The following is a 24,709-nucleotide window of genomic DNA, read 5'->3' as shown; positions in this document are numbered from 1 at the left end:
TGCACGCTCTCACCCTGGGGAATTAATTAAAGCTCCACCAGCCTCGGGAACAGGAAGTTCTGCTCTGCAGGGCTGTTTCTGCTGGGTATGGTGCCTTTGACCGTAAGCCCCATTCTAGAGACGTGGACGCAAAAGAGAAGGAGAGGCGTCTGGTGTAAAGAGAAAGGGCTTTGTAGATGGGCCTGGGTTGCGTGAGTAGGTAACCCCTCTGACCCTGAATGTCTTCATTTGTGCATATAAGAATAATAAGTACTAACACCAGTATGGGAATTAAAAAGTGCCAGACACCTTTTAAGCGTAAGCGGTTCACATATATCAACTCATTTCATCCTCAGAACCCTTGCTACTATTATTATCTCCCTTCTTCTGAGCTTGAGTTTCATTCCAGCAATGTCTCCCATCTCCATTCCTAGCCCTTTTGGACCCCATATTACCTGGATGCTGTGTTGGAAGGAGGGGCCAAGGTGTTACCCCACAGCCTGGCACACAACGAGCAGGGAATATGGTTGCCATTGCTGTCACTGTGATCATTATAATTTCTCTTGCTGAGTGCTGTCTATACTGATGGCAGATCCAGAATGACCCCGGGTGGGGTCTATCCTCATAGGCTTACTCTGTTCTCATTTCAAAACTCTTGGGTGTCGGAACTGTGACCATGTCCACATGCCGGATCCATCAACTCAAATTTCCGATCCATTACTTCCCTCCTAAGAGCCGGACCCCTCCCTTTTGTCAGATACAAGCCTCAAGAGTAAGAGGGCTGCCAGTGGGTCCTCACCCACGCCGAGGTTCTGAAAGGAACGGAAACATTTCCTTCTCAACCTTTGCAATTCCAATGAGGAGATTAAAATGTGACATCACTTAAGGACCAGCACGTCGACAGACTGTCTGTCTCTGTGACTCAGCCAACTAATCTTCCTGGGCCTGAAGAAGAAATCCTTTTTTTATTTGTCCTCCACGCAGGTAGATAATTCACTTCCTTGAAACACGTCATCGGTACGGAATAGTTGTTTTTGAGTGGAACTGTTCTTGACACCTCTATTTGGTGGCGGTGTTTCTACGGCGCTACTGTTCATCCTCAATGCAGAATCGTAGGTCGTGTCCTTGGCCTGGCCCTCAATGACAAGATTTCAAAGAGCCAGCCGACTCGGCCAGAGTTACCCTAGCTATGACATTTGCGGTTGAATCTGCAAGACACACCTTTCCATCAAGCTGGGGGACCCCCAAAGGCACTGAGTCTGGGGAGCCTCCCAGGGTTATCACACATACTTGGAATAATATGAATCCGAGCATATTTGGTCTGCCAGATGTCCTTTGCCATGAACTAAAGGATTAAAGTTAAATAACACAATTTGACTGAACACTGATGATTGAAATTTACATTTTAAATAGGAGAGAAAACAGAAGCCCAGACAAGAGGTAAAGAAACGCCATATGTGAGCACCAGGTGGTGGTGACGTCCTGCTAATCCTCAAGGGCAGCCGGCGAGAATAGACAGACATAAACTTCAATGCCAGATTGACCAGAGTGTGAACCTGGAGGATATGCGTTTTGCCGTGGGCAAGTCTCGGGATTTCTCAGAGCCTGAGTTTCCTCACCTATTTGAAAACTTCTTTTCTGAGATTGTCATGAGGCAAGATAATATTTGTAAAAGACGCCCTTCCCCTGCAGAGTAAGTAGTCAATACGCATTATTTTCCCTTCTTTCTTGATATTCAGATGGACTCTGGGTTTTTTTCTTAGAATCCAGGCTCCTCCTGGGCTTTGGTACTGGTGAAATCCCTGCATACACGTTTAACTGCAGACAGCACGATTCGAAGAAATCTCACTTCTGCATGTTTCTCACTCCCAGGACATCCAAGTATCCCAGGACAGTTTTCTCTGGGAGAAACCATCACAGCCTTCGAGCTACTGCCTCTCCTTTCTCCTTCTGTGGTTAAAAAAAAAAAAAAAAAAAACTCAGAAGAACAGAGGTTTCGGGACTTCCCTTGCAGTCCAGAGGTTAAGACTCCGCACTTCCACTGCCAGGGGTGCAGGTTCAATCCCCGGTCAGGAGATCCCGCATGCCAAAAAAAAATGAAGAAGAACAGAGGTTTCCCATTGTATCCTCACAGGTAACCAGAGAAAGACCAGTACTTTCTTTCTTATTTTCCCTTTCTCATCCTCCTCCCCCAACTCATCAGTTTTCCTTGACTGTCCTCCTTCAAAGCTGAGTGTTGATGCTCCCAGCCGAGAAGCAGGAGAGAACTGATACATACAGGTATGTCCACGTGCAGCTGCATCGCCCAGCACGCAACCCCTGCTCCAGCTCCTTCTTCTGAAGCTTTCCTTCCCTCTCCCCATTGATGAGTTCACACCGCATTCTCCCTGTTTTACAATCCCTCCTGCTTCCCCGGCTTCCACCCAAATATTGGTGACCATTCCTTCACCGTACCCCATCCCATCATTCCATCCCCTGATCATTCACTTAGGTGAAGGTATGGATCTCAGCAAACCCGTGAGATAAGAAAGTCAGTGACTATGCACCTATTTCACAGGTGAGAGTGTTGCGACTCAAAGAGTTGAAAGGGCATAACTTGATCGTAGCAAAAGAGACCTGTGGTGAATTGAATGGTGGCCCCCAAAAAGATCTGTCCATATACTGGGACCTGTGAACGTGAACTTTTGGTGGGAAAGGGTCTTTGCAGATATAATTAAGTTAAGGATATTGAGGTGAGATCATCCTGGATTTTCTGAGGGGCCCTGAATCCCATGACGATGTCCTTGTAAGAGTGAGGCAGGGGACTTCTCTGGTGGTCCAGTGGTAAAGAATCCACCTTGCAATGCAGGGGACACGGGTTCAATCCCTGGTCAGGGAACTAAGATCCCATATGCCACAGGGCAACTAAGCCCACGCGCCACAACTACTGAGCCCACGTGCCTCAACTAGAGCCTGCATGCTGCAACCTACAGAGCCCACATTCTCTGGAACCCGCACGCCACAACTACAGAGCTCACATGCCCTGGAGCCTGCACGCCACAACTAGAGAAGAGAAAACCCACACACCACAACGAAAGATCCCACATGCCTCAATGAAGATCCCACATGCCGCAACTAAGACCCAACGCAACCAAAAGTAAATAAAATAAATAAATATTAAATAAACCTTAAAAAAAAAAAGGCAGGTCTACCCAATTCCATTTTTTTAAAAAAAGAGTGAGGTAAAAGGAGATTACACAGAGAAAAGGGAGGGCCATGTAAAAAAGGAGGCAGAGACTGGAGTGATGTGGCCACAAGCCAAGGAGCCATAGCCACCAGCAGCTGGAAGAGGCAAGAGAATGAATCCCCCAGAGCCTCCAGATTCCAGATTTCTGGGCTCCAGACCTGTGAGAGAATACACTTCTGTTGTTTTAAGCCCCCAAGTTTGAGGCAATTTGTTAACAGCACCCTAGAAAACCAATATGAGAAACCCAACCCTGGTGGTTTAATGGTAAATTTTACCATGACGTCAAGACCCTACAGCCTTAGAAAGGAGACCTAAGGGATCAAAGACCTTCAGCCTCAGTCCCATCCACCTGGCCTTTCCCCCAACCAAGCCAAACAAACAAAAATCCTTGGCCTTTTTTTTTTTTTAGAGTTGCGAGTTAAGTCTTATTTGGGGCAAAATGAGGACTGCAGCCCGGGAGACAGTGTTTCAGATAACTCTGAGAAAACTGCTCCCTCCTTGGCCTTTTTGAGAGAGATCCGCCCAAGTTGTAGGCTAAGCAACAATTCAAAGGCACCTGAAGGAAATGAAGGATCTGTGTGGACAGTCGACATAATCAAACCTTTCCTCTGTGCAAGTCCTGAGAGAGCCGGAGAGGTATCTCAATACAAACAGACGTAAGACTTATTCCTTCCAGGCAATTACTCACAAGAACACCATCCACTGGGTAATGAACGCAAGAGGACCCATTCTCTAAATAATGCTATTTGCAGCAACACAGATTGACCTAGAGACGATCATACTAAGTGAAGTAAGTCAGACAGAGAAAAACAAATATCGTACGATATCATTTATATGTAGAATCTAAAACAGTGATACAAATGAACTTACAAAATAGAAACAGACTCACAGACAGAAAACAAACTTATGGTTACCAAAGGGGAAGGTGGGGGACAGATAAATTAGGAGTTTGGGATTAATAGATACACACTACTATATATAAAATAAATAAACTGTATAGCACAGTTTATTGAACTATATTCAATATCTTGTAATAATCTATAATGGAAAAGATTCTAAAAAAGAATATATATATATTTATATGTATAACTGAATCACTTTGCTGTACACCTGAATCACTGTAAATCAACTATACTTCGATTGAAAAAAAGAAAAAAAAAGTACCCATTCTCTCTTTGCTTTGCAAAAATTTTGTACACATCTGAAAGGATAAAGCATGCTTGCTCTTCCTAAAACATATGACCAGGAGCATTTCCTGTGCCTTCATTTCCATCCCATCACTTCCTTTCTCAGGGTTCCTAAGTGGCCCTCTGATCAATTGCAACTCCTAAGCAGGAGGCTCAACAATCATCCTGAATCACCTCCTCCTGCCTCTCTCACATGTGATAGTGTTCTTGCCTCCAAGTGATCACAAAGGCCAGTCAGCTCCCAGATTGCCCCCTGCCACTTCAAAACTTTATTTTAAATTGTGATAGTCCTGAATAATTCTGTGGCAAAACCATCAGCATTTGGATCCCTTTGTGTATAGCAGCTATGTGGTGTAGTAGGAAAAACACTGGAGGAAGGAGAGCAAGATTTTCCTTGCAGCAGTCAGGATGATTTAGGTGGCAAGCAACAGAAAATCCTGCATCAAAGTGGCTTAACCACTAAAGCCATTTATTATCTCATTTATAAGCTCTTAACTGGGAGCCCAGAGGTGAGCGGCTCCAGGCCAGGCAAAGATCATTAGCTCAAGATGTCATCATGGGCCCAGGTTCTTTCCATCTCTTTGCTCTGCTCTACTCAGTGTCAGCTTCATCCCAGACTGGTTTCCCAAATGATTGCAAGATGGCTGCCAGGGGGAATCAATTCTATAGATGGCCTCATTTATGTCTGGATGGAGAGTGCAGGAGTGAAACTGTCACCACTGACCAGGAAATATAAGTCCTTCCCTTCAGTCTGATCAAGCCGATTTAGGTATGAGTCTACCCTGACTAATAACAGGGCATTGCCTGTGGGACTGGGTTAGACTTTTCACATTTCTCCTTTTGAGCTGGCATGCATAGAACTTGAACAACACCAGGGTTCTGATAGGAAAGAGAAAACATATTGTGAAATTAAGTAGACACACGACAGTCTCCACCTGGAGACTGGTCCTGGCTCTGCTCCTTGCTAGTTGTGTGATCTTAAGTAAGTCATTTGACCCCTCTGAGCCTCACTCTTTTAAAATAAATAAGGAGGGAAATTTTAGCCCCACAGGAGGATCAAAAGAGATCATGGAAATAAAAAGCACTTTAAAAACTGAGTTCTATACCAAAGAGGTAGACAGGGTTGGTCCCTCCCACTGTCCTCAGCTCACGGTGCACTCACGCACCACAGTACAAAGTGTACTCGTCCTTAGGCCACCCAGGCTCCAAAACACTTAACAAAACGGCTCTGGGGGTAGGGTTGCCAGATTTAGCAAATTAAAATACAGGATGCCAAGATATACTTGAATTTCCCATAAATAATACTTAGTACCAAGTGTTCCCCAAATATTGCATGGGACTTATACTAAAAAAAATGATTCGTTGCTTATCTGACATTCAACTTTAACTATGTGTCCTGTATTTTATTGGGGAATCTATACCTGTGAAAGACTTGGCCAAGATCAAGGGGCTAGGCTTGGATTTCTCTTCTGTCTTTCCATCAAATCCTGGTTAGTGCTTTTTGCAATAATTATCTCCCTAATCACTCACACTCCTGACGTCCCCCTTAAACGCAGCCTCCACTCTCTTACCCATCTCAGTTGATGGCCCCATTCCCCCAGCTGTTCAGTTCCCAACGTTGGAGTCACCTAGACTCCTCCTTTCCCCTCCCAGCCTGCTCGCTGTCCTGCCTGCTCTACAGTCACAGTACAACCTGGAGACCCTCACCACCTGCACGTCTGCCACCCTCTCCTGGCCACCAAGCCCCGCTCTTACCCTCCAGGGTCAGCCAGCCTCCTGATCCTTCTCCAAGGGTCAGCTTGCGTTCCCCTATGGCCCATTCTCCCCACAGCACCAGAGGGGCCTTTTAAAAGCATCCGTCAAATCATGTCTCCGCCGGCTTAAAATCCTCCCCCAGTTGCCGTGGCTCTTAGACTAAAACCCAAGCTCCATTCTATGGCCTCTAAAATCTTACCCAAATTAGCCCTACCTTCCTTTCCCACCCAACTGGTCCTTTTTCTCATCCTCCAAACGCTGAGCTCACCCCCACCACTGGTCCCAGAATGAGTTTCCCTCCACGGCCATGTGACACACTTCCTCATCATATTCAGATCTCACCCCAAATGTCACCTCCTCAGAGAAGCCTTCCAAGACCATTCTACCCAGAATAGCAGCCCTCGCGCTCCATCACTGTTTTCCGCCTTTCCCCACTTTATTTTCTTTGTTTCAATATCACTCTTTGACACCTGATTTTTAAAATTTATTTATGATCTTTGTTCGCTCTCCCCACCCCTCCAGTAAAATATAAGTGCTGGACTTAAACTGTTTAAGGTATACAAGCACCTAGGACCGTGGTTAGCAGAGTCGTCACTCAAGAAACATTTGTTGAGATATAGAGAACAAACTAGTGGTTACCAGTGGGGAGAGGGGAGCGGGGGAGAGGCAACATAGGGGTAGGGGATTGAGAGGTACAAACTATTATTTATAAAATAAGCTACAAGGATCTGTCTTGTACAACACAGGGAATATAGCCAATATTTTATAATAACTATAAATGGAGTGTAACCTTTAAAAATTGTCAATCAATATATTGTACACCTGTAACTTATATGAAATTGTACATCAACTATATTTCAATTAAAAAAGAAACATTTATTGAATGAGTGTCAAATGAATATGCATAGATATGCATGTGAAGATGCTAGATATTTTGTAGATCTGCACTGTCCAGTCCAACAGCCACTGGCCACACATGCTATTGAGCCCTTAAAATGGTGCTAGTCGAAATTCAACTGTACTATACATGTAAAATACACACAAGATTTAGAAGGCTTTGCTGAACAAAAGGAATGTAAAAATAACTCATACATAACTTTTTATTGATTACAAGTTCAAATGATAGTATTTTAGATGAACTGATTAAATGCAATATAGTATTAAAATTAACTGTACCTGTTTCTTGTTCCTTTCATTTATGTGGCTACTAAAATTTTTTTAAATATATATTTGCATTGCATTGGTGGCTCACATAATATTTTTACTGGACGGCAATTCTCCAGACCACAGGCTGGGATGAGGCTGCTTTTGATACTTGCCACTTACAGACCTAGACCCTTAACACGCTCCTTTCTCTGCCTTCTCTCCCAAGCCCAGCAGAACTTAGAGCAACTAAAGTGACTCTCTGACATCTTTTCACCAGAGAAATAACACCTACTGTTTGATCTATGGCAAGGCATTTGTATTAGTCAGGGTTCTCCATAGAAACATAACCAATAGGATATATATAGATATATATAAGAAGATATACAGATATATATACATGTTTCTGCACAGCGAAGGAAACCATCAACAAAATAAAAAAACAACCTACTGAATGGGAGAAAATATTTGTAAATCATATATCCAATAAGTGGTTAATATCCAAAATATATAAAGCACTCATACAACTCAATAGCAAAAATAAAAACAATCCAATGAAAAGTAGGCAGAAGATCTGAATAGACATTTTTCCGAAGGAGACATACAGAAGTAACAAAAGGCATATGAAAAGATGCTCAACATCACTAATCATCAAGGAAATGCAAATCAAAACCACAATGAGATATCACTTCACACCTGCTAGAATGGCTATCATCAAAAAAGCGGGAAATAACGAGTGTTGGTGAGGATGTGGAGAGAAGGGGAACCCTGTGCACTGTGGATGAGAACGTGAACTGGTGCAGCCACTGTGGAAGACAGTATGGAGGTTCCTCAAAAAGTTAAAAATAGAACTACCATCTGATCTAGCAATTCCATTTCTGGGTATTTATCCAAAGAAAATGAAAATACTAACTTGAAAAGATATATGCATCCCCATGTTCATTGCAGTATTATTACAGTCACCAAGATGTGGAAACGTGTCTCTCAATGGATGAATGGATAAAGAAAATGTTTATAGATATAAAATGTATGGAATATTATTCAGCCATAAAAAAGAATGAAATCCTGCCATTCGTGACAACATGAAATGGACCTAGAGGGTATTATGCTAAGCGAAATAAGTCAGAGAAAGACAAACACCGTATGATTTCTCTTACACATGGAATCTAAAAACAAACAAACCCAGCTCATAGATGCAGAGAATAGATTGGTGGTTGCCAGAGACAGGAAGTGGAGGTGGGAAAAACGGGTAAAGGGAGTCAAAAGGTACAAACTTCCAGTTATAGAATAAATAAGTCATGGGGATGTAATGTACAGCATGGTGACTACTGTATTGAATATTTGAAAGTTGCTAAGACAGGAGATCTTAGTTCTCATCACAAGAAAAAATATTTTAACCATGTGTGATGACAGATGTTACCTAGACTTGTGATAGTGATCATTTTGCAATATATACAAATATTGAGTCATTATGTCAAACACCTGAAATTAATATAATGTTATAGGTCAATTATACCTAAATTTAAAAAAAAGAAGAGGGGAATTGACTCACATGGTTATGGAAGACGAGAAGTCCCGAAATCTGCTGTCTGCAAGGTGGAGAAGCAGGAAAGCTGGTGGAATGATTCAGTCTGGGTCCAAAGGCCTGGAAACCAGGGGACCAGTGAGTTAACACACTCACAGATATCTGCAGAAAAAATGACTTACCAGTTATTGGGCATCCCTTAGCCCAGTCAAGTAGGCACATACAACTAACCAGCACAGCACCCTCCATAATAATGAAAAGACATGTAAACAGAATGACTGCTTCATAGTAAGGATGCAATCAATGTCAGCTAGCCGTGTTTGGGGTTTTATTTTTGCAACAATTATTTATTTTTGGCCTAATCGTTCAGTATGTTATAAACTACTCAAAAAAGGGGATCATGCCTTCATATTCATTTGTAACTTGCCAAGTCTAGAGGCCCTGCACATCCTTTACCACCTTTACAGGTAAGTGACTGATCAACCAGCAGCCTCCCTCTCCATCATAGTGGCTTCAGGGCAAAGCCAAAGAGAATTGATTCAGCCTTAAAATGTCATATGAATCATGATGCCGAAATGATTCATGCCCACCTTAGAATGCAGCTAATTCCGTCCACCTCAACTGGCTTGCCTTTGCTCTCCTAAGAGTCTGGGATTACATTTATTTTTTTTTTATTTTTTATTTTTTTTGCTGTACGCGGGCCTCTCACTGTTGTGGCCTCTCCCGTTGCGGAGCACAGGCTCCGGACGCACAGGCTCAGCGGCCACGCTCACGGCCCCAGCCGCTACGCGGCATGTGGGATCTTCCCGGACCGGGGCACGAACCCGTGTCCCCTGCATCGGCAGGTGGACTCTCAACCACTGCGCCACCAGGGAAGCCCTGGGATTACATTTATTAACCTGAGAAGGGAATGGGGTCTGGAGAACACTCAGTAACCTGCTGGGCTGGGAGGGAGTTTGAGACTGCATGAGTCTCCAGCTACTACCTGACACTGAGGCCTCGCCAGGGAACTTCCAGAGAAAGGTCTTTGGGAACCACAGCATCATTTAGTGACAGGGACAGAGAATGGGTAGAGACTGACCTAAAGAGCAGGCAGTTGTACAGAAGCTGCCTATATTGATCACAGCTCCTCAGACAGAGAGCTATATTCAGCTGGGAAGTTCAAAGAGAAGGGACATTGATGAAAAGATGCTCAACATTTTTAATTATTAGAGAAATGCAAATCAAAACTACAATGAGGTATCACCTCACACTGGTCAGAATGGCCATCACCAAAAGTTCTGCAAATAATAAATGCTGGAGAGGGTGTGGAGAAAAGGGAACCCTCCTACACCGTTGGTGGGAATGTAAATTGGTGCAGCCACTATAGAGAACAGTATGGAGGTTCCTTAAAAAACTAAAAATAGAACTACCATATGATCCAGCAATCCCAGTCCTGGGCATATACCCTGAGAAAACCATAATTCAAAAAGAGTCATGTACCACAATGTTCATTGCATCTCTATTTACAATAGCCAGGACATGGAAGCAACCTAAGTGTCCATCCACAGATGAATGGATGAAGAAGATGTGGTACATATACATGATGGAATATTACTCAGCCATGAAAAGAATGAAATAATGCCATTTGCAGCAACAATGGCTGGAACTAGAGATTATCATACTAAGTGAAGTAAGTCAGACAGAAATCAAATATCATATGATATCACTTATTTGTGGAATCTAAAACATAATGCAAATGAACTTATTTACAAAACAGAAACAGACTCACAGAAATAGAAAACAACCTTATGGTTGAAAGGGGAGGGGAAAGGATAAATTAGGAGTTTGGGATTAACAGATACACGCTACTATATATAAAATATATAAACAACAAGGACCTACAGTATGGCACAGGGAACTACATTCAACATCTTGTACAATAATAACCTATAATGGAAAAGAATCTGAAAAAGAATATATATATGTATACATATAGACATAATATAAAATATAAAACTGAATCACTTTGCTGTATACCTGAAACTAACATGACATTGTAAATCAACTATACTTCAATATTTTTTAAATAGGGAGGTTGACACCCACACCCATGTGCCAAAGTCATCCATATTTTTTGCTCTTTAACTTTCCCTGCTGTGAAATCTTTAATCCCTGACTTCTTCCTGTTTTACTTGCTTCCCAGAACTGTCCACTCATCTGCCCTCTAGGGAGTGATGAGTCCTTCCTCATTCACAATCATTCAAACAAGGCTGCAACCTTCCATGCATTTTCCATAAGAAGCATCTTTTAAATTCATCTTAGAGGATGACTCTCTCTCACTGTCATTCATCAGTGTTGACATCTAAGAATGACTAAACCAGGTGACCTGGTTCCCTGTAGCAAACAGAAGTAAATCTGAGGGCTCACAGTCTTTAATCTGCCAGGTCTCCTTCCCCAAAACTGTGGTCACCCCACACGTAGGTTTCTTGCCATGGTCTTATGAAGTTAAGTGCTCTGGCTCTCAGAAGTCCCTAAATTCTTTAAAAGATGTAAATGCTTTGTTCTCTCAATTTTAAAAGGGCATGTAAAGGGACTAGGGCTGCCACAATAAAAGTGACTGTTTAGAAGTGAATATTCCAGATTCTTCCTTAGCATCAGGTCTGCAGTGTTAACCTTACTCCAGGAGGATGTAGGAACTTCCTAGGCAGATAATTTGGCTCCGGAGAGTCATCACTTCAGCCAACATTTTGTATTTTATATCTCTACTCTTCCCAAGGCATGAGTTTCAAAAGGCAAACTGCATGGGATTCATTCATTGCCAATCAGACTAAGCTCTCTCTAGGTTTACATCAAAACTGTACTTTTATGCACCTTTCTTTCCTTAGCCTAAGTGAGAAGGCTTCAGATAAAACCCAGCTATGGACTGGACTGGTCTGAACCTATTCTTAAAACAATAATTCCAACTGAGCAACTTGTTGTGAAGAAATAACCAAAAACTACATTTCAACAATGACCTAGAAAAGAAAAAGAAAAACCACAGGTGAAAAGATGTTTATCCTCAATAGTAATCAAAGAATGCGTATATGATATCATATTTTTTCAAATTAGCAAATATAAAAATAATAATAATCTCCACTGCTGGCCGAAGTATGGAAAAGCAGGCATTTTCATATACTGCTTTTGAGAACATAGGTTGGTATAAGTTTTTGAAGAACACGTGCAAGATAACAGAAGTCTTAAAGTATGCTTACTTTTTGGCCCAACAATTCCACTTCAAGGAATTTATCCTAAACATGATTTTTTTAAACCCAGTAGGTACCTAAGGACTTTTTTATAATCCAGTTGTAATGATCCCAATCTCTGGGAATGGGACCCAGGCAACAATATCCTCTAAAGATCTCCAGGTAAATCCAACGTGCCACCCAGTTTGAGAACCACTGTTCTAAGGACTTTACATGTATTGTGCCCCTTAGTCCTCATAATAAACCTGTGAGGCCCTATTAGTATCCCCAATTTATAGATGAGATTTCAAGACTTAGCAGGGTTTAAATAAACTTGGCGAAGTTTACACAGCTAGTAAGGGATCGAGTTGGGAATTGGACGGAGGCAGTATAGTTCCAGGCCTAAGCATGTGAGCCTTACAGACTCAGAGCTGAGCTTCAGAGGAACAGCTGAGCTTTGATAGAAGGCTTCCCCAGCCACCTCAGCGACTGCAGGGTTACACTGGCCTGCATCAGCTTTCTTAGTGAAACATCCTCCTTTCTGGCTTTGATCCTAACCCCCCTCTTCCCTCTCCGCTCCCAACACAACTCCTCCATCTGGCTCACACAGGGTGTGAGAAGACAACAGTCTCTCTGAATCACCACTTCCAGGCAGCTTTTAATAGTAACTACTATGCACAAACGAGAAAGAGTCTCTTGTTTCCATAATGGAGAAAGTAGCCCAAATCCCAGACACCACCATGGCCCTGACCAATGGATGTGGGAAACCCCTGGGAAGGAACAGGGCCATATCAAAGACCTCCCACCGGGCAGGTTGGATATCAGGTTTGGAGACACTTCTCCCACCAGCCCTGCAGACCCAGCTGCCTTGGAACAGGCCAGGCATACATCACGCTCTCTACTTAAGGAGGCCACAGTGGCACCACCTAGAGGATGTCATCAAAACGCAACTTTATTTCTACCTCCCATTGTCCCTTTAAAATATATTCACAGATGGGACTTCTCTGGTGGTCCAGTAGCTAAAGACTCTGCGCTCCCAATCCAGGGGGCCCAGATTCAATATCTGGTCAGGGAACTAGATCTCACATGCATGCTGCAACTAAAGATCCCACGTGCCACAACTAAGACCCGGCACAGCCAAAATAAATAAATATTTAAAATATATTCACAGAGAAGCTGGATCACTCAAACACTGCCAATGGAAATGCAAAATGTTCAGCCACTCTGGAAAAAGTTTGGCAGTTTTTTAAAAAACTAAACGTGCAATGACCATACGACCTATCAATGACACTCCCAGGTATTTATTCCAGGGAAATGTAGACAGATTCACACAAACACATAGAAACAAATGTTTACAGCTGCTTTATTGGTAACAGCCAAAAACTGAAAACAGCCCAGACGTCCTTCACTGGGTGAATGGTTTAAACAAACTGTGGAACATGCATACCATGAGACACTTACTCAGCAATAAAAAGGAAAGAACCATTGATTCAGGTGACAACTTAAATGAGCCTCCAGGAAGTCAGGGTGAGTGAAAAAGGTCAATCCCAATCATAAGCCTTTTAGCTTTGTGACAGTTTACCTCCATGTGTGTGTCTGTGACTTTGAGGTAAATTAAAAAATATGCTTACTTTCAAAATTGGGGACGAAAATATATAACACAGGGTGATGAAATGAGATAACATGTGTCAGACACATAGTGCAATTCCTGTCAAAATATGCACCCTTATGAACACCCCAGCAATTTTTTTTTAACATCTTTATTGGAGTAAAATTTCTTTACAATGGTGTGTTAGTTTCTGCTGTATAACAAAGTGAGTCAGCTATACGTATACATATACCCCCATATTCCCTCCCTCTTGCATCTCCTTCCCACCCTCCCTATCCCACCCCTCTAGGTGGACACAAAGCACCGAGCTCATCTCCCTGTGCTATGTGGCTGCTTCCCACAGCTATCTATTTGACGTTTGGTAGTGTATATATGTCCATGCCACTCTCTCACTTCGCCCCAGCTTACCCTTCCCCCTCCCATGTCCTCAAGTCCATTCTCTATGACTGAGACTTTATTCCTGTCCTGCCCCTAGGTTCTTCAGAACCTTTTTTTATTTTTAGATCCTGTATATATGTGTTAGTATACGGTATTTGTTTTTCTCTTTCTAAATAACTTCACTCTGTATGACAGTCTCTAGGTCCATCCACCTCACTACAAATAACTCAATTTCATTTCTTTTTATGGCTGAGTAATATTCCATTGTATATATGTGCCACATCTTTATCCATTCATCTGTCAATGGAAACTTAGGTTGCTTCCATGTCCTGGCTATTGTAAATAGAGATGCAATGAACATTGTGGTACATGACTCTTTTTGAATTATGGTTTTCTCAGGGTATATGCCCAGGACTGGGATTGCTGGATCATATGGTAGTTCTATTTTTAGTTTTTTAAGGAACCTCCATACTGTTCTCCATAGTGGCTGTATCAATTTACATTCCCACCAACAGTGCAAGAGGGTTCCCTTTTCTCCACATCCTCTCCAGCATTTCTGTTTGTAGATTTTTTGATGATGGCCATTCTGACCAGTGTGAGGTGATACGTCATTGTAGTTTTGATTTGTATTTCTCTAATGATTAGCGATGTTGAACATCCTTTCATGTGTTTGTTGGCAATCTGTGTATCTTCTTTGGAGAAATGTCTATTTAGGTCTTCTGCCCATTTTTGGATTGGGCTGTTTGTTTTTTGATATTGAGCTGCATGAGCTTCTTGTAAATTTTGGAGATTAATCCTTTGTCAGTTGCTTCATCTGCAAATAGTTTCTCCCATTCTGAGGGTTGTCTTTTCATCTTGTTTATGTTTTCCTTTGCTGTGCAAAAGCTTTTAAGTTTCATTAGGTCCCATTTGTTTATTTTTGGTTTTATTTCCATTTCTCTAGGAGGTGGGTCAAAAAGGATCTTGCTGTGATTTATGTCATAGAGTGTTCTGCCTACGTCTTCCTCTAAGAATTTTATAGTGTCTGGCCTTACATTTAGGTCTTTAATCCATTTTGAGTTTACTTTTGTGTATGGTGTTAGGAAGTGTTCTAATTTCATTCTTTTACATGCAGCTGTCCAGTTTTCCCAGCACCACTTATTGAAGAGGCTGTCTTTTCTCCATTGTATGTTCTTGCCTCCTTTATGAAAGATAAGGTAACCATATGTGCGTGGGTTTATCTCTTGGCTTTCTATCCTGTTCCATTGATCTATATTTCTGTTTTCATGCCAGTACCATACTGTCTTGATTACTGTAGCTCTGTAGTATACTCTGAAGTCAGGGAGCCTGATTCCTCCAGCTCCGTTTTTCTTTCTTAAGATTGCTTTGGCTGTTCGGGGTCTTTTGTGTTTCCATACAAATTGTGAAATTTTTTGTTCTAGTTCTGTGAAAAATGCCAGTGGTAGTTTGATAGGGATTGCATTGAATCTATAGATTGCTTTGGGTAGTATAGTCATTTTCACAATGTTGATTCTTCCAGTCCAAGAACATGGTATATCTCTCCATCTGTTTGTATCATCTTTAATTTCTTTCATCAGAAAGATGTCTTATAGTTTTCTGCATACAGGTCTTTTGTCTCCTTAGGTAGGTTTATTCCTAGGTATTTTATTCTTTTTGTTGCAATGGTAAATGGGAGTGTTTTCTTAATTTCTCTTTCAGATTTTTCAACATTAGTGTATAGGAATGCAAGAGATTTCTGTGCATTATTTTTGTATCCTGCTACTTTACCAAATTCACTGATTAGCTCTAGTAGTTTTCCGGTAGCATCTTTAGGATTCTCTATGTATAGTATCATGTTATCTGCAAACAGTGACAGTTTTACTTCTTCTTTTCCAATTTGGATCCCTTTCATTTCTTTTTCTTCTCTGACTGCCGCAGCTAAAACTTCCAAAACTATGTTGAATAATAGTGGTGAGAGTGGGCAACCTTGTCTTGTTCCCGATCTTAGTGGAAATGGTTTCAGTTTTTCACCATGGAGAAAGACGTTGGCTGTGGGTTTGTCATATATGGTCTTTGTTATGTTGAGGTAAGTTCCCTCTATGCCTACCTTCTGGAGGGTTTTTATCATAAATGGATGTTGAATTTTATTGAAAGCTTTTCTGCATCTATTGAGATGATCATACGGTTTTTGTCCTTCAATTTGTTAATATGGTGTATCACATTGATTGATTTGCGTATTGAAGAACACTTGCATTCCTAGCATAAACCCCACTTGATCATGGTGTATGATCCTTTTGATGTGCTGTTGGATTCTGTTTGCTAGTATTTTGTTGAGGATTTTTGCATCTATGTTCATCAGTGATATAGGCCTGTAGTTTTCTTTTTTTGTGACATATTTGTCTGGTTTGCTATCAGGGTGATGGTGGCCTCATAGAATGAGTTTGGGAGTGTTCCTCCCTCTGATATATTTGGGAAGAGTTTGAGAAGGATAGGTGTTAACTCTTCTCCAAATGTTTGATACAATTCGCCTGTGAATCCATCTGGTCCTGGGCTTTTTGTTTGTTGGAAGATTTTTAATCACAGTTTCAATCACAGTGCTTGTGATTGGTCTGTTCATATTTTCTATTTCTTCCTGGTTCAGTCTCAGAAGATTGTGCTTTTCTAAGAATTTGTCCATTTCTTCCAGGTTGTCCATTTTATTGGCATATAGTTGCCTGCAGTAATCTCTCATGATCCTTTGTATTTCTGCAGTGTCAGTTGTTACTTCTCCTTTTTCATTTCTAATTCCACTGATTTGAGTTTTCTCCCTTTTTTTCTAGATGAGTCTGGCTAATGGTTTATCAATTTTGTTTATCTTCTCAAAGAACAGCTTTTAGTTTTATTGATCTTTGTTGTCATTTCCTTCATTTCTTTTTCATTTATTTCTGATATGATCTTTATGATTTCTTCTACTAACTTTGGGGTTTTTTTGTTCTTCTTTCTCTAATTGCTTTAGGTGTAAGGTTAGGTTGTTTATTTGAGATGTTTCTTGTTTCTTCAGGTAGGATTGTATTGCTATAAACTTCCCTCTTAGAACTGCTTTTGCTGCATCCCATAGGTTTTGGGTCATTGTGTTTTCATTATCATTTGTTTCTAGGTATTTTTTGATTTCCCCTTTGATTTCTTCAGTGATCTCTTGGTTATTTAGTAGTGTATTGTTTAGCCTCATGTGTTTGTATTTTTTACAGATTTTTCCTGTAATTGATATCTAATCTCATAGCGTTGTGGTTGGAAAAGATACTTGATATGATTTCAATATTCTTAAATTTACCAAGACTTGATTTGTGACCCAAGGTATGATCTATCCTGGAGAATGTTCCATGAGCACTTGAGAAGAAAGTGTATTCTGTTGTTTTTGGATGGAATGTCCTATAAATATCAAGTCAGTGCATCTTGTTTAATGTATCATTTAAAGCTTGTGTTTCCTTATTTATTTTCATTTTGGACGATCTGTCCATTGGTGAAAGTGGAGTGTTAAAGTCTCCTACTATGACTGTGTTACTGTCGATTTCCTCTTTTATGGCTGTTAGCATTTGCCTTATGTATTGAGGTGCTCCTATGTTGGGTGCATAAATATTTACAATTGTTATATCTTCTTCTTGGATTGATCTCTTCATTGTTATGTAGTGTCCTTCTTTGTCTCTTATAATAGTCTTTATTTTAAAGTTCGTTTTGTCTGATATGAGAATTGCTACTCCAGCTTTCTTTTGATTTCCATTTGCATGGAATATCTTTTCCATCCCCTCACTTTCAGTCTGTATGTGTCCCTAAGTCTGAAGTGGGTCTCTTGTAGACAGCATATATACGGGTCTTGTTTTTGTATCCATTCAGCCAGGCTACGTCTTTTGGTGGGAGCATTTAATCCATTTTCATTTAAGGTAATTATCGATATGTATGTTCCCTATTACCATTTTCTTAATTGTTTTGGGTTTGTTATGGTAAGTCTTTTCCTTCTCTTGTGTTTCCTGCCTAGAGAAGTTCCTTTAGCATTTGTTGTAAAGCTGGTTTGGTCTTGCTGAATTCTCTTAGATTTTGCTTGTCTGCAAAGGTTTTAATTTCTCCGTCGAATCTGAATGAGATCCTTGCTGGGTAGAGTAAGCTTGGTTGTTGGTTTTTCCCTTTCATCACTTTAAATATGTCCTGGCAAACCCTTCTGGCTTGCAGAATTTCTGCTGAAAGATGAGCTGTTAACCTTATGGGGATTCCATTGTATGTTATTTGTTGCTTTTTCCTTGCTGCTTTTAATATTTTTTCTTTGTATTTAATTTTTGATAGTTTGATTAATATGTGTCTTGGCTTGTTTGTCCTTAGATTTATCCTTTATGGGACTCTCTGCACTTCCTGGACTTGACTATTTCCTTTCCCATATTAGGGAAGTTTTCAACTATAATCTCTTCAAATATTTTCTCAGTCCCTTTCTTTTTCTCTTCTTCTTCTGGGGCCCCTATAATTCAAATGTTGGTGCATTTAATGTTGTCCTAGAGGTCTCTGAGACTGTCCTCAATTCTTTTCATTCTTTTTTCTTTATTCTGCTCTGCAGTAGTTATTTCCACTATTTTATCTTCCAGGTCACTTACGTGTTCTTCTGCCTCAGGTTTTTTACTATTGATTCCTTCTAGAGAATTTTTAATTTCATTTATTGTGTTGTTCATCATTGTTTGTTTGCTCTTTAGTTCTTCCTGGTCCTTGTTAAACGTTTCTTGTATTTCCTCCATTCTATTTCCAAGATTTTGGATCATCTTTAGTATCATTACTCTGAATTGTTTTTCAGGTAGACTGCCTATTTCCTCTTCATTTGTTTGGTCTGGTGGGTTTTTACCTCATTCCTTCATCTGCTGTGTATTTCTCTGTCTTCTCATTTTGTTTAACTTACTGTGTTTGGGTCTCCTTTTTGCTGGCTTCAGGTTTGTAGTTTTCGTTGTTTTTGGTGTCTGCCCCCAGTGGGTAAGGTTGGTTCAGTGGGTTGTGTTGGCTTCCTGGTGGAGGGGACTGGTGCCTGTGTTCTGGTGGATGAGGCTGGATCTTGTCTTTCTGGTGGGCAGGACCGCATCCGGTGGTGTGTTTTGGGGTGTCTGTGACTTACTATGGTTTTAGGCAGCCTCTCTGCTAATGGATGGGGTTGTGTTCCTGTCTTGCTAGTTGTTTGGCATAGGGTGTCCAACACTGGAGCTTGCTGGTTGTTGAGTGGAGCTGGGTCTTAGCATTGAGATGGAGATCTCTGGGAGAGCTTTCACCTTTTGATATTATATAGGGCCAGGAGGTCTCTGGTAGACCAATGTCCTGAACTTGGCTCTCCCACCTCAGAGTCTCTGGCCTGACACCTGGCCAGAGCACCAAGACCCTGTCAGCCACATGGCTCAGAAAAAAAGGGAGAAGAAAGAAAGAAAGGAAAGAGAGAAAAAGAGAGAGGGAGAGAGAGAGAAAGAGAGAGAGAGAGAGAGAGAAAGAAAGAAAGAAAAAGAAAGAAAGGAAGGAAGGAAGGAAGGAAGGAAGGAAGGAAGGAAGGAAGGAAAGAAGGAAGGAAGGAAAGAAGGAAGGAGAAAGTTATTAAAACAAAAGGTAAAAAATATGCCTTAGCTGTGGCCATGTCACTCTAACCTCTCTGTGGTCACACTGTCTCCCCTTCTGTCTCAAAACTTCCTCTGCCTCAGGGGTTACCTTATGGGGATATTTGTGATGGCATTTAGAGTCCACCCAGATAAGCGAGGATAACTTCCCTATCTCAAAATCCTTAACTCAATCACATCTGGAAAGTCCTTTTTTGCCAATTAAGGTAACATTCACAGGTTCCAGGGATTAGGACTCTGACATGTATTTTGAGGGGCCACCATTCAGCCCATTACACTATAGCTACATCATTTCACGCCTGGTCACTGCTCTCCTGGGTTCCAGTTTATTCCACCTACAGTGACTGGAAGCATCGTTTCATCACATCCCACCACTGCTCAAAACCTAGATCAGGCTCCCTGTCCCACTGAATCAGAGCCGGCTATACCTGGAAGGAGCCTGAGAAACCCTCTGGTCCCTCCTTCAACTGATAAGGAACCTGAGGCTTCAGGGGTCAGGGAGCTTCCCCAAGGTCACACCACTTATCAGTAAGAGTTCAAGGGCATCTCTTCATTCCTAGGCTGAAGCTATTCTCACAATACCACTCCCATCACCCAGGTGGGTTCCCCTCTATCTCATCAACCCCATTTCCTTCACTGAAAACCTTAGCTCCAATCACCTGATCTTTATGCCTCGATCCCTTTTTATTTATATATGGGTAAATAAGCTTGCCTTCAAGTCTGATCCCCAAAATCACCTCTTTTAAGAAGTCTGTATCTGGTTAAATATGTCTAACTCCAATCAATTCTTTGTTTCGTGTTTCCTCAAAATTCCTATACTAAGTTGGGGCTGTATTAATCTCACTCACCTGTGTGTAGCCTTTTAAATGTTTTAATTTTTGTGTTCTATCTACAAGTTTAATCCCAGATTTTTCTGTATCTTTGATATCCTCGCCCATACTACTCAGCCCATAAGTGCCACCTGCCCTCCTTCTCTCTCTCTCTCCCCCCCCTCTCTCTCTCTCACACACACACACACACACACACACACACACACACACACACTCTGACACATGCAAGTTACTATTGCTGCTTCTTAAATGCTGTTGACTGAGAGTACACATTCTATAAACTATTGTCAAATTAGAACATGTAACAAAACTCACATTATGTTGTAATGGAGGTTGAAAATCATTCGTGTGTTTTTTTCTTCTAGATTTCTGAATATGTTGCCCTCACCCTAGAATTACCAAACGCCCCCAGAGACTCCCATCTGCCTGAAAAGGCAGAATTTTTACCAGGAGAATATGGAAAAGAATGACAAGAGTAATTTTCAGTTCATGGCATTCGGAAACCAGGTTACACAGCAAAACAATAGGCTTGAAGCCAGGCTTCTGTCTTAAAAGCAGATTTTCCCAATTCTGCCCCATCCCCTTAACCCCTTGTCTCCCTACTTTAAATTATCAAGGACTAAGACTGGATGACACTAACGCATGCAAGTCCTACTGTCACTTGGATTCAATGTCCCTCCACCGGGCAGGAAGGCCAGAATGCTTGCTGTCCCACAGAAGGAGGAGATCATCATATGAGAGAGTAAAGGAAAAATCCATCACTTTCCAGCCTGGAAGGTGGTGGAAGTGGAGGACAGGAGGGCAAATCTGTTAGACGTACATGCAATTTCCCCTCTCCAAACTCTGGCATTGAATAAGCAAACCTAATGGAGTAGGAGGCATGGCCCTGGCTCCCTACATAGATTTCTAGAAAAAACAATTCTCAGGCTGCCTGCACCAACCTAGGGCCAGGCCACATCAACGTGGCCACACAACAAGGAGGGAACAAGGAGGGCCCTCAAGTGTCACTTTCCCAAGCCTCCTTCCTTTCTAGCCTGGCATTGATGGTGTATTGATTGCCAGGGTTTGTCAAGGGCCTGTGTATGATGACTGTAGCCACTGAGGGTCAAAGGTCAGCCAGGGAACAAGCTCTTGGCCAGGCCCAGGTTACACCAGCCACACTCAAGTCGTGATGCCAGAAACTGGCAGGAGCCTGTACAGAGGCAGCAACCTGAGAATACAGCCGCCTTAACCAAAGACCTGGCTCCTCCCCTCCCCCATGAGGTCCTAGGACCCACAGCCCCTCCCCCATACACCGGATGCCTCGCTTACACCAGATGCCGTTTTAGGAAGAGAAGCAGGAGGAGGATGCAGGCAATCTGAGATTCAAAGCATTTTTTCCCTAGAAAAGCTGAGCATTCCTTGAAGGCTCTGTTTAAATGCTCAAACCAGACATTCACTCAAACCAAATTAGACATTTAGTTATTTTTCTCCACTGTGGGGTGGGGAGGGGAGGGAGGGAATCGTGAATTAAATGAAAACAGCTATAAACAAAATACAGAAATCACATTTCCTCTTCATATCCAAGCTGCAGTGAGAGTTAAATTTTTCAAAGCCATTACAGGAGCATGCCCTTTCCTGAGAGGCCAACAGCTCTGGATGAATTTCTGAATCTGCAAAACACCCAGATAACAATGAGGACAGAAATTCTTCCCCTAACTACAGAGAAGTGAGTTACCTAGCAATGGGTCACTGATTTGTCGTACCAGCTGTATGTAAATTAAATTCTAAAACTCAAATTGATTTCATTTCCAGTTACTAAATATCCAGGTGGCTTGCTGCATTAATTAGAACTGACGTGGAGGTTAATAATTTCACCCTCTGATCTCTTCCTCTTCCAGATCAAACGCCTTGCTATTCCTGCTGATAACATTGTGGGGCAGGGCTCGGGGAAGCGTGGGAGTGGATCACGAAGCAGGGGCCTGATGAATCATCCAGAAGATAAACTGCTCACAGCACCCCCCCTCGCCCCTGAGGAGGGTATGTTATCATGCTGGCGGCCAACAGCAGGTGCATCGGAGGGACACAGCTGGGCAAGGCGGCGATCGGTGAAGCCCCATCACCTGCACAGGGGCCCTCTCTCTCCTCAGCACCCAGTGAACTCCCAAGGCAGGCTGCACCTTGGGAAAGAGCCAACCGCTGCCCACTCGCCAGAAGCTTAGGCAGAACAAAGCCCTGGCCACAGGCTAACAAGCTCTCCCAAGATGGGGTTAGCAGCACTGCCATTGGGTTGGGCAAAATTGGGCACCAATAATATGAGTTCCTGCTGACTTCAGACGCCTGCTAGACAGAGAGATCCCTGGATTATTAAATTCCTAGGAAAAGAAAAACATCAGACCCCCCATCAGAAAGCGCCTGGGATATCAGGCTCTGGCTCTAGCTGCCACCCAGACGCTCTTCTAAACAGAACATATGGGGTTAATTGCATTTTCTTTTTCAGTTCCTCTGCAGGCAGAGCTGTGTTTGGCAAGTGGTTTGAAGGTGAGGTTACAGAAACCATTTGTGAAAATTAGGTGAGAAAACATCTCCCCCCTTCAACAGCTGCCAGGTGCTGTCGAATCTTCTTCCAGATGTTCTTTGTTGGACTAAGTACCAAACGTTTGACTGAAGTCTCCTAATTCCAAAGACCAAAACTACTTTGCAGATACCTGCGTGGGTCTGGATTCAAATGCCGCTGGTGACGGGCACAGCAATATGTCAGCTCCATGAGATGCATACCTAGTTCACAGCCCCCACTTAGCCCAGGTTCTAAATGTTCACATAACAGTCTCAAAAACAACGCCAGGATATATTTTTCACTTGAAACAATATTGTAAATGGTGATCGGAATCCCAAGTTCTTCCAAGTCTCCTGTAGTATTGAGGAGGTATCTGTGACTTGGCGAATTCACTTTGGGATGTGAATACCTGGGTTAGAGTTTCTGCTTAGCCTTTCTAACTATACTACCCTGGATGAGTCGCTCCTCTAAGTCCTAAAATAAGAATCACATTAACACCTAAAAGGCCTCCTTCCATTCAATGACCCATGTGTCAAGAACTACAGGGTGGAGGGATAAATTGGGAGATTGGGATTGACATATACACACTATTGTATATAAAATAGGTAACTAATAAGGATGCTCTGTATAGCACAGGGGACTCTACTCAGTACCCTGTAATGGCCTATATGGGAAAAGGCTCTAAAAAGAGTGGATATATGTATATGTATAACTGATTCACTTTGCTGTACACTCGAAACTAACACAACATTGTAAATCAACTATACTCCAATAAAAATTATTAAAAAAAAAAAAAAAAAGAACTACAGGAGGAGCTGACGGTTCAAAGCACGAAGGGTATCTAGCACCAAGCTATGGCCCACTGGCCGGGCTCTTCTGCCTCTAGCTGGGTACCCTCAGGGAGGTTTCTCCCCCTTAAATTCAGTAACCCGGGCAGGCTCTAGAGTCAGACTAACCTGGATAAATCCCAACTGTGCCATTTACTCGCTATCAACTCTGAGTAAGTTACTGGACTTTTCTTACTGGAAAAAAAAAAAATTCATAAAAGCAGTATCATAAGGTTTCTGTAAATATTAAATGATAACATGTACATATATCCCTTGGCACACTACCTGGAATCAAGGACTCAATTCAGGTGGTTCTATTGTTGTTTTTAATAAGAAAGCAGCTTATGGGGAGGAGAATAGTTAACTGGCACCATAAACAGTAATTAGTAGATGCTAAGTCATTATTTTCTTTCATCAGCAAGCACCTTCAAGAAGCAAGGACTACAACTCTTAAAGAGAGAATTGAAATAAAATGTGTACAAGCATAGGCCCAATAAAGTGCCGTGGGACACAAAGAAAGGCTGATTCTGTCTGGAAGAGACTAAAAGCCTTCAAGAAAGAGGTGACACCGGACCGAGGGGGAGTCTGATCAGGCTCGCAGAGAGTGCAGGAGAGGAAAAACTTTTCCTCTACCCTCTTACATTTAGTGACTGGGGCCTGTGAATTAAAGTAACAAAAGACAGATTAACAAGAGAAAAGGCTTATTTCATATGCACAAAGAGGGGGCCTCACAGAAAAGACATGTGAGCTTATATACCCTTTAAACAAAGGTCAATAAATTGTGGAGAAATGATAAGACAAAGAAAAACGGGTTTGATCTTCTTAGGGACAGTAAATTGTGGGAAGGTAAACATGAGGGAAACTAATGGAAGGTAAAGGCTATTTAGTAAGGTTTATAAGTAAGACTCAAGTCTGTATAACAAACC

This window comes from Delphinus delphis, chromosome 21 (assembly GCF_949987515.2).
Source record: "Delphinus delphis chromosome 21, mDelDel1.2, whole genome shotgun sequence".
Classification (NCBI taxonomy): Eukaryota; Metazoa; Chordata; class Mammalia; order Artiodactyla; family Delphinidae; genus Delphinus; species Delphinus delphis.
Note: the sequence above shows the minus strand (reverse complement) of the source record.